Genomic DNA, 10,172 nt, shown 5'->3' with positions numbered 1-10,172 from the left:
CTTATTTCAACTTCTCTTCAAACTGGCTTCACCCTTACATGCAGCTTTCCGACAATATTAATCTCACAGGCTGTATGTACAGTGATATATGATTCCTGATTTAAACTCTGAAATCCAATCCAGTTTTTTTCTTATATACCTAAAAAGATTATCACTTATTTCCCTAAATTACCCTAAAATATGTGCCCATCTTCCACATTCATTAATGAAACCATATACTGTGTCATGTTCACCAAAATTAGCTTTCTTTTGTTCACTGAAGAATTTAAAAATACATATATTCATTGCTAAAATATCATCATTTTTATTTTAATCTGATACTTTTTTCTTTGTCTTTACCTCAGAGAAGGGGAACAGGGAGGAAATGCTTTTGATGTTAACTCTCCATTTTTCTTAATGCTTCAATATTTAGCAGCTAGGTTCAGAGACTGATGTTCTTGATGTTCCAAATCCTATAAATGGGACAATATGAGGATTCACAAAGTTTTTTCACTCTACATTTCTAACAGCATGCCTCATTTCTTGCTGAAATAGCATATGCAGAGATTCTGAAAAAAAAAAGATGGCCTGCATGCCAGCTTGGCATTGTATTTTAGCATTCCTATGCCAAGATTATGACAGCAAGAAATTCAAAATATCGTAACAAAAACCTTTCTCCTTGTCCTACTTGCCATTATTGGCTTATATGTAAGGGAGTTTTCCTTGTTTGTTTGTTTCAAGAGAGCCCAAACAGCAAATGGTCTAAGTTATTTCATCATCTAAGAATACATACACATATTTTGGGATATTTTCAGTCATTTTTAAGCAGATAACACAACATTGACCTTTAAGATTTTGGATCCTTTGATCAAGCTTACCAGAAAATAACAGGGCTTAAGGTGACATAAGAACTACAGCCATAGGTGCTCTTTAAGATATGTCTCCCTAAGCCTAGTACTTGCTACCTTCCAGTGATGCCATTTTTTCTTGTGTTGTACACGTACTTGTACATCCCATCCAGCTGACAGTACTAGAGAAGAGGTATCCTCAAAGCTAAAACCAGTAACTAATGATACTGGTAGAAAAGGAAATGAAAGAGGCATCGCGTTATTGAGTTGTTGAGAAGTGTCCCACTTCTACACTTATTTCTCCTTTTCCCCTAATCAAATATTCTACAATATCTAGTTTTGAAAGAGTAAATTTGATCATATCGGCATTGAAAAACATAAACTCTAAATAGCAAACAAAGGAAAATACACCTTAACTTAGATGGAGTGACTCCAAAGTGTACTCAAGTTGGGGGGTTGGGAGAATTGCTGTTCATTAACAAATTTGTCAGGTGCACCTATTTTAGAATAGGTGTTCTACTGATGTAAACACTTAAGTCAATGAAGTTTCATGTTCATGAAATACATTTTAAAAAAAGCTATAATTAATGAAAGTTCAAATTCAAATGTGCAATTGCAAGAGCTTACAAAAAATAGAAAAGGTCTGACAAAAATGTAAGCCACCCATAACTCAATGATCAACAGGATTGCGTTAAGTCACTCAGTCATGCTAATTCAGCCAGTTTTATTACTAGCTCTTCATTAACACTCACACTCACAGTAATTATGCAAATATCTCTGAAAAAAAATGAACTTTTTTTTTCTCAGTTCTAGGAGAAATGTAACACCATATGTTTTTCAGATATTAAAAGGCAGTGCCTATGAATATATCATCACTACATTCAGTTCATTAATTCAAACCAAGTGCTTTCCTAGCTTCACTGTGCCCCAGCACAGTCTAAGAATATTGCAAAGGAGAGCATCAAATAAATCAACCTCTTTATATACCTAAATCTGACTTTTACCTAATGTTGAAGTTAAGAGCTCAGGTTTGATGACTTGAAGAAATCTTTTCCAAGTGTTCTGCGGTGTTTCCTTGCCTAGGACATAATCGGCTGTGTCTGAATGTTTCCTAGACTGTGTTGCGAACCGCACTTGCACGAAATCCTTTCTGGTTGCAAATGTAACCGTTCCTCACATCCCGGGCATGCTTGGGACTCAAGGTCAAATAAAAAAAGAGAAGTTGGAGAAAGGGAAGGTGGTGAGTGGTTGAGGACAGCCTAACTGCCTCAAGCATTCGTGAGCACAGTCGAAGAGGCAATGGCAACAGCTGAATGCAGATGCTCAAGTCTCAAGATCAGTGTCTGTCTTGCTGCTGACCAGAATAGGTCAGACCAGAAAAGAGGCAGAGGTCATTTACTGAAGACTGGTTATCTCAAACATCCACAGTCATATTCCCCATAGCGCAGAACCTCCAGCCTTCTTATCTGTTAAATCCAATCCATGCTGGGTCTCAAGCTAAAAGTAGGGGAAAAATTAGACCTATGTGATACGCCCAAAGCTGTTCCCTGAGTGAATGCATTAAAGCACTTATCCTAAAAAGGCAGCATATACTCTGTTTGTCCTCCTAGACTAGTGTCCAGTGCTCAGTACATTCAAAACCAAGCCACTGAACCAACAGAGCAGTAACAGCCCAACTGGTTCTGATCACCAAGACCAAGAATAAATGTTAATTTGCTGTCTGCACTACCTCCTTCCCATTCAAAGAGTGCTTAACATCATAATTTACTGTTCTGCTCACTGAACAGCTGTATAATCAGATTTCAGACTTCATTTTTAAAGAAGAGGTTAAATATGTGTGATTCTCTTTTTCTGTAATAGGAAATATAGACAAAGAAATGTTGGAGACAGTAGAAAGAGTAGCAAAGCTGCCTTCAGTGTGATGGGAGGGTCAAGTAGGGTAGGACTTCTTTTAAAACAGCATGCAACTGTCTGACTGAATTACAGATGCAATTGAGTGTCAGGCAGGCTATACGAAGGAAACTAAAAATCTCTAATCAGACACAAATCTAATAGACAAATACGAGAAAGCTGCTCCTACCTCTGTATACTATTCTGTATACAGGGTATCCAATTACTAAGTACATCACATGACAGATATTTGAATATTTCTTGAATTTGGCTAATGATATTGTTTAGCAAATGTATTTTTCATTTTGTAAGTCACTAAGGAAAAGAGCTGGATCTACTGAGGTCTTGCTATTCCAGCATCTTAGGACATTGGGCTTATTCATTCATTCTGTATTTTTTTCTAATGAAAAGGACCCGTGCAGCAGCAGTAAAAAAAAATTAGCAGTAGCAACACATTCAAAATAGTGTATTGAATTTACATAGCAGTAAATTCAAAAATAAGTGAATATCTCTTATTATCAAGATGAGATTAACATGAAACACTGTGAACATCTCTGGGCATGTGCACACATACTTCTTAGCTCCATGATCTCACTCCTCACAAAAAACAAACTGTTTAATTCTGATTTTTAAAGAGCAAAATCATTTGCTATATTGAAACAGCCCATTCATCACATAAAGCATTTGATTCTGTCACCTCAAGTACTTGTTAAATCACTTCCAGCTGCTACAATCAAGGGCTAGGTACTTCCAAGGTCTGACACTTTCTGAGCATTATTACACCTTTAAGTATGATTCTTCAATCCAATTCTAGCCTTCATAATAATCAAGTGCCCACTCCACTTAACTTCAAGGCAACTGGGGAACTTGCAATTCTCCATATATGTCTGTATCTGATTTTCAATCAGATCTCTTCAACCCAAGACTGAAAGCTCCTGAATATCAGCTAAATACCACAGTAGCACCATTTGCAACTAAACCAGTGCCATTAGTAGCACTTTCATTGTTAGGCCTCAGTCCCCCTCACCCCAAATCCAACACAGTATGTTTAGATTGAGGATAAAATTAAATATGCCAGGCAAACACACATGCACACACAGCACTCACTATACAAGCAAACTCCATCTACTCATATAAATCAGTTACGTGGGTCCTAAATAACCTGCTGCATGCAGCTAAATTATGCTTTATGTGTTTAGAAATAGATGTATCATAACGTAAGCACCGAAATGTAGATCTTAGTAAGAAAACGTGACTTTGGCTTTTAATTTGTTGTTTCTAGTGCAATACAGTGATCAAACATTGTTTCCTTGGGAATTTTTCCCCTTCTGTCACACACCAGTGCATAGCCAGGAAGAGTGCACTGCTCTGCCCACCTCAGGAATGAGGTACTTGGATGCGTTACTGTACGGTAATCCCTGAGACCCTGCGATGGTGAGTGCAATGGAGGGGTGCAACACATATACAGATTGCTTGGATGCTCCCACTCCCTCAGAGTGCTCCCACCTCAGGGTGCCCTTCTGCAATTGAAAGGCCCTGGCTCTGCTTTCTCTCTTTCTTTTCATACACATACATACATACGTGCATATACACACTTATTTTATGACTTGCCATGGGACAAGGAAATGAACAGCAAGAAAAGTAGAGCAGCAGCACAGTTTTCCTTGGATGATGACTAAGGGATCTCACAGCTCGAGAATATTCCTCTTCTTCTGACAGAAGGGGAGAGACTAGAAAACAGACTATATTTGTTCTCTTCTTCTTTAATATCAGATAGTTATTTGAAGAAATATTTACTCTTACTCTAAAAAGAAAAAAAAAATCCAAGGCCCAAAAAACCCTCACAAGTATAACAGGATAAAACTTGTGGAGCTTGATTTTCTATGGCTTTGTGTATTACTTTTGACCTCTTATGCAGTAAACTACAAAGAGAAATTTTGTACTTTTCCCTGGGGATGGATCTTTCCTACATTTCTTTCATATATTAATTCTCTTGTAGTTACGATCAAAAACTCAAATTCACACTGCAGTCTTTCTCCAAGAAGGATACTTCTCTGAACTCTAAGAGGTTGTCTACTTTCTTGAAACTTGTAGGAACATAATACCCTTAAAACTGTTCTCCTCTGAAACAAGCTTAAAACTAGATAACGCATTCAGTCATTATCAAGTGCAAAGTGATTCAGAAGCTAAAATTGCTTGGAATATACCAACTCACACAACCTTTTTATTTCTCTAAACAAATAGTGCACAGGGTTCACTTGTTCCATGTGCTCGTTTCACTATAGAATACTTCAGAAAACATAATTGCTGCTTTTACTGCAGGCTACTTTAACTACATTAAATATATATATCTCTTTTATTGTTTTTTTGCTTGGTATGGAAAAAAATCTCCACATTCTTCTAATATAAAGTTGAATAGTTTAGCTACCTAAATCCTTATTCAATAGACGTAATTAGAAATTTTCATACAATTAGTCCTCACATCTAGGGCGGACCAATGTTTTATTCTTTATTTTCAAAACAAATACTCCCATGCTCTTCTCTGAATGTTAAAGAGTAAACTGGAAATATTTCACACACAAAGCTGCATACACAAAGTACATTCTAGGTAGCACTCAATGTGTCAGAGAACACAATCCCCCCCACCCTTTTTTTTTTTTTTAAATATGTTTAAAGCTTCCTGCATTGTGTCAGAGAAACAGCAAAGCTTTATTAAGGCAACATAATAGAATAAGGCACCTATTTTAAGAGCCTTTTTCACCTGCAGACAACTTTTCCTTAGTGCTCCATCTGATTCTGTTTCTCTTTCTACTGAAAAGAGCTATACTACTGACTTCAGGAAGGGCAGGGGTGTACTCAGTGTCCCATTAATCCTTTCAAACCAGCACCTGGGAATTCTGCATGTGACATTCCTTGCTGTTCATGGGCACCCAAAAGCTGCTTGGTGACAGTAAGAAGAAAAAAAAAAGGAAGCAAGAAATATGGACATCAGGAAGGGCAGATGAGAAGAGCTAAGATTTGACACAGATGCATTGACTGCTGCCCTGAAAGAAAGGGAGAAAAAAAACAGATTGCTGTAGCTTTTTCTAGTCTAGTGAATAAATAAATAGAAGATGACAGAAAGTCTTTTGGATACTTATGAATGTCAAATACTTTTAAATGACTGCCTTTCCTTGTCACTTAACATTAAAGAACCATACAAAATATACTTATGCTCAGTCATTTGGGTAGGGACACAAGGCTTAACTGATGTATAATAACTTAGACATAGATTAGATATAGATTTGAAGATTGCTTTTTCAGATTTTTGAAGATTCCTCTCTTGTTAATTCACCTGTTATTTTTGTTTTTCCCCAACCACTACTCATACACAGAATTCGAATTTAGTTCCAAAGGAAACCTTCTCAAATGCAAGGCAGACATGGATGTATCCTTTCTTAAAGATATCTAGTAGATATATACGCAAACAGATTTCTCCAGCAGTTTTTTTTGCTGGAGATGTAGCGTTTTTCCTAGTGCATGAAAACAAAACATATCCAAACAATAAGTGAAAACAAATAATCATTCTTAAGTAAGGATGTAAATTTTGCTTTCTAAGCATCAGCAGTAATTGATCAGAAAAGAAAGTAATTTTTGTTCCCTTTTCTCCTATCAGAGAATTTCCATCCTTTCATTTATGCTAAGACATGAATTAACCCTTTGGTGCCTATTCTCTCAGAGTGAGCAGGAATGTGTAGCAACAGTGGTAAGCAGCAAGAGCCAGAAAGCCTGGGATGACAAACAGATGGACTAGCCATGGTCAGTGAAAGCCAGTTGCTCAGTGGGTGACTAATTATAACACCATAGGTGAGAAAAACTCAGATTAAAATATAGTCTAACTGGTACTTAGTAAGGACCTAAAAGTTTTCCCGCTTGTAACAACGAAATTGTGTTACTGGTAATTTTGGGAAAGGAATTATCTTTAACTCTTTCTTTTATGCCAGTCAGGCATAGCTTAGTTGAACTGTTCAAATGCCACACTCTTTTCATCCTTTGATCTGCAGTTCCTTTTCCTTGCACCACTCAACCTTACCTTGTACCTATCCCCATACTAGAAGTCAGAACCCTATGACGATAACTGTTCAATCTGTTACCAAGCCAATTAGAAAAAAAAAAAAAAAATCACTAGGGAAACAAACTACAGTTGAGGTTAGAAGGTGGAAGGGGCCTCTAAAGATCATCTATTCCAATCCCCTTATCTCCAGCAGGAGCACCTAGAGCACGTGACATAGAGTCGCATCCAGGCACGTTCTGGAGATCTCCACAGGAGACTCCACCACATCTCTGGGTAATTTTTTTTCCCAGTACTCAGTCCAGCTTTTTTCCTTCAAATTCAAGCAACGTGCTTTTCACGTTTGTGCCCATTGCCTCTTGTCCTTTCACTGGCCACCACTGAAAATAGCCCCATCCTCTTGACGCTCTTTCTGAAGGTATTTGTAAGATTGGTAGGATTCCCCCTGTCAGTCTTCTCTTCTCTGGGCTAAACAGGCCTCTCAGAGAGCCTCTCCCCTCAGCCTCTCCTCTTAAGGGGGATGCTGCAGACTCCCTAATTGTCTTCGTAGCTCTACACTAGACCTTACCCTAACCAGTAGGTCCATGCCTTGCGGGCATCATGGCCAATTTATCGACACCAAGACGCAGCTCATTCTCTCCAGCAGGTCAAGCCCAACACGTGCTGGTGCATGGGGTCATCCCTCCCTTGGCGCAGGGCCCCGCTCTTGCCTTTGGTGGGCTCTGTGAGCACCTTGCATCCTCCCCCAATAAAACTCCTGCTCCAGGTGAGGCTCGAACTCACAACCTCGGCATGGCTCCCGCGTACTGCTGTATAAGTACCGTGCGCTAACCGATTGCGCCACTGGAGCGGGTCCAGAAGACTCTCTGCCCTTTCCAGCTGTATTTCTTCATATCCCTGTGGCAGGGTACCGGGAAAATCTTCCAATTAGCCATCATCAGCCATCATCAGCCATCATCATGGCTCCAAGTAGCCTCCTTGGCTACGATGCTGCCAGTGTGCAGAGTGCATTGCTCTCGACAAGTCTGTATTTAAGCATCTAAGCAACTTAGTCCTTTTGCTTTGATCTATGTCCATGTGTTTAAGGGTTCAAGTTAATTGCATTTGTGTTTTCCACATCTGCTACAGCTACTGAAAGTTCAGTCACCTAAAATTGAGAGAAGGCAGGGTAGGGCACCACTACTTTCCCCCACAAAAAAAAGGTCACCACCGGTATATCATGGTCATCCATAAGACTAAAATCTATGCAGCTCACTGGCAAAAGTTTAGAAGGGCTGCACTAAGCCATATAAAAGGGGAGAAAAAAAAGTCATCAGGAGCTATTTAAAATAAATAATAAAATAGCACGCCCTCTGTCCCTAAGGAGCAGACTGCTAGGAGAGCATCTCCATCAGTCTGTGCTTCTCTGTTCACAGCCAGTGCCGGATGATCTTCCAGTTGTACAGAGAGCAAGACTCCCAAACAGCCATGTAACTTTGGAAGAGCTGGAGATATGTGGTTTGTGTGAGAAAGCATATGTCCTGGTAATACTACATCCAGCAGCTGCACTGTATTAGGTATTAAGATAGTCTGTCCTCTAGAGCAAGTTTTGCTTAATAGCAAACACTGTAAACCGGTGGACATGATTTCCCTCAGATAGAAGGATATTGGGTTTTCAGATCTCCTGGTTACATTGCACTGGTGGGATATGCTATAAGGAAACTGCACAAAGGGACCCACTACAAAGCTAGTGGAGCACGTACAAGCCACCTCCCTGAAACACTGTTTTGCATCTTGGTGGGGTTTTCTTGCTTGTCTGTTTGTTTTTTAAATTTGCAAAATAATTACACAGACCCTGCTCTAACTGAGCCTTTTTATACTGCATTGCTGAAAAAGAGTGAAGAAAAGTGACCAAAATGGGACTAGAATGGAAGACAGATCCATCACTCTGAAAGTTTTGATTTGGACCTCAGTTTCAAACTTTACTACTTTCTATCAGTTTCACTGCCTGAGAATATAAATATCCCCACAAGCTTCAAGAAGGTTCAGCTACAAATCTGAATGTGAATTTGCTGGTTCCTGCTTTGCTTTTGACTTACAAGCTCATCCCAACAGCAGTCTCACCCACATGGTACATTCTCATTGAAGTGCATATTTTCCAGTGCAATATCAAGCACTTCAAAGCGCACTCCCCCGTTCCTCCACTGTTCAGTGGCTGCAGCGGTGAACAGCAACTAAGTTGGCAGTATTATGTCTGGCTTCCACTTCAATACAACATCAAAGAGACATATGTATATTTTAAAGAATTACAGCTAGAACTGTGCAAAACTTGCTTTACAAGCCTCAGACCTTAGTTGTATGTTTGTATCTTCACCTTCCTTTCGTATTATCCATTTCATGCTCTCTGCCGGGATCACAGAAAAGCTGTTTATAGAACAACCCCAATTACCCCAAATAGGACCAAGATATTTTAAAGGCTCAGATAATGAATGACATCCTTGCTGTTCACAGGCATTGGGGAGATTAACTTGTTTCAGTTAAGAAGGAATGCCAAATAATCACACAAATAATGCATGCCTGAAGCTTGTGACATGTTCAGTCTGTTTCCTTCTTACTATGTCTGATATGTTTTCCCCCAAGTCCTCTTATTCTCACCAAGTAACTTGCATGACTACTGTGCCTCCCTAAAAAACATGTAAACCTTTTCAAAAGGATCTTTTTGCGCATACACTTGACATTTTTGAGTTTAGGGATGCAAGTGCATGTTTTGCTGAAGTTGTTTACGTAAAGGTACTTTAGGTAACCCTATTACAGGGCTATCGTTCAGGGGCTGCAAATCTCTCAACCTTTCACTTATTCATGTTCTCAACACCCCAGGAGAGGGCCAGAAGTGCTATTATCCCTGGCTTATATGGAAGAAAGCAAAGACAAGCGAAACAAAAAGCATGCTTTCCAGAAGTACTTCAGATCCTAAATCACTTAACCCTGAATTCTGAGAGTACTGTGCTCTCTTTAACAGTACAGATAAACAGGCAGCTTCATCTACATGGGAACATAGACACGTGCTCCTCAGCAAAGCAACCCTCAAGCTGGTTTTGGAATCAGAAACATTATACTTGTTGACACAGCACTACACCCCAAGTGGCAAGGCATTTTTCAGAGCAGCAGACTGTTTTCAGGCCTCAGTCTGAAAGGCTTGCAGAGCATGGCACTGTGTGACAGCACCCTTGCTAGCTTCTAACACTCGCCTTGATCTGGATTCTTTTCAGCAGACAAGTCATAACTCTTCTTGCAAGAGCTGGTCTGCTAAGCGATGTTCTCTTTCTGTACATGTGACTTGAGCTCCTGCTGTACAAGTGTTCCTGAAAATTTTACCCTAATGCAGTTATGGAAGGTTATCTCTCAAAGCTCAAAGTCCTGTTCTA

At 39.4% G+C, this 10,172-nt stretch overlaps 1 non-coding gene across 1 annotated transcript; it reads right to left on the bottom strand.

Annotated features, from left to right (window-relative positions):
- Nucleotides 1-7,526: 7,526 nt before the first annotated feature.
- On the bottom strand, nucleotides 7,527-7,618 carry TRNAI-UAU. Its single transcript is given in 2 exon segments — nucleotides 7,527-7,562; nucleotides 7,581-7,618. It is a non-coding gene; the product is annotated as a tRNA-Ile (tRNA).
- Nucleotides 7,619-10,172: the final 2,554 nt, after the last annotated feature.

Source organism: Nothoprocta perdicaria, unplaced genomic scaffold (assembly GCF_003342845.1).
Source record: "Nothoprocta perdicaria isolate Ctin4 unplaced genomic scaffold, notPer1 scaffold_161, whole genome shotgun sequence".
NCBI lineage: Eukaryota > Metazoa > Chordata > Aves > Tinamiformes > Tinamidae > Nothoprocta > Nothoprocta perdicaria.
The sequence above is the reverse complement of the archived record's forward strand: the minus strand, read 5'-3'. Positions and strand labels throughout refer to the sequence as shown.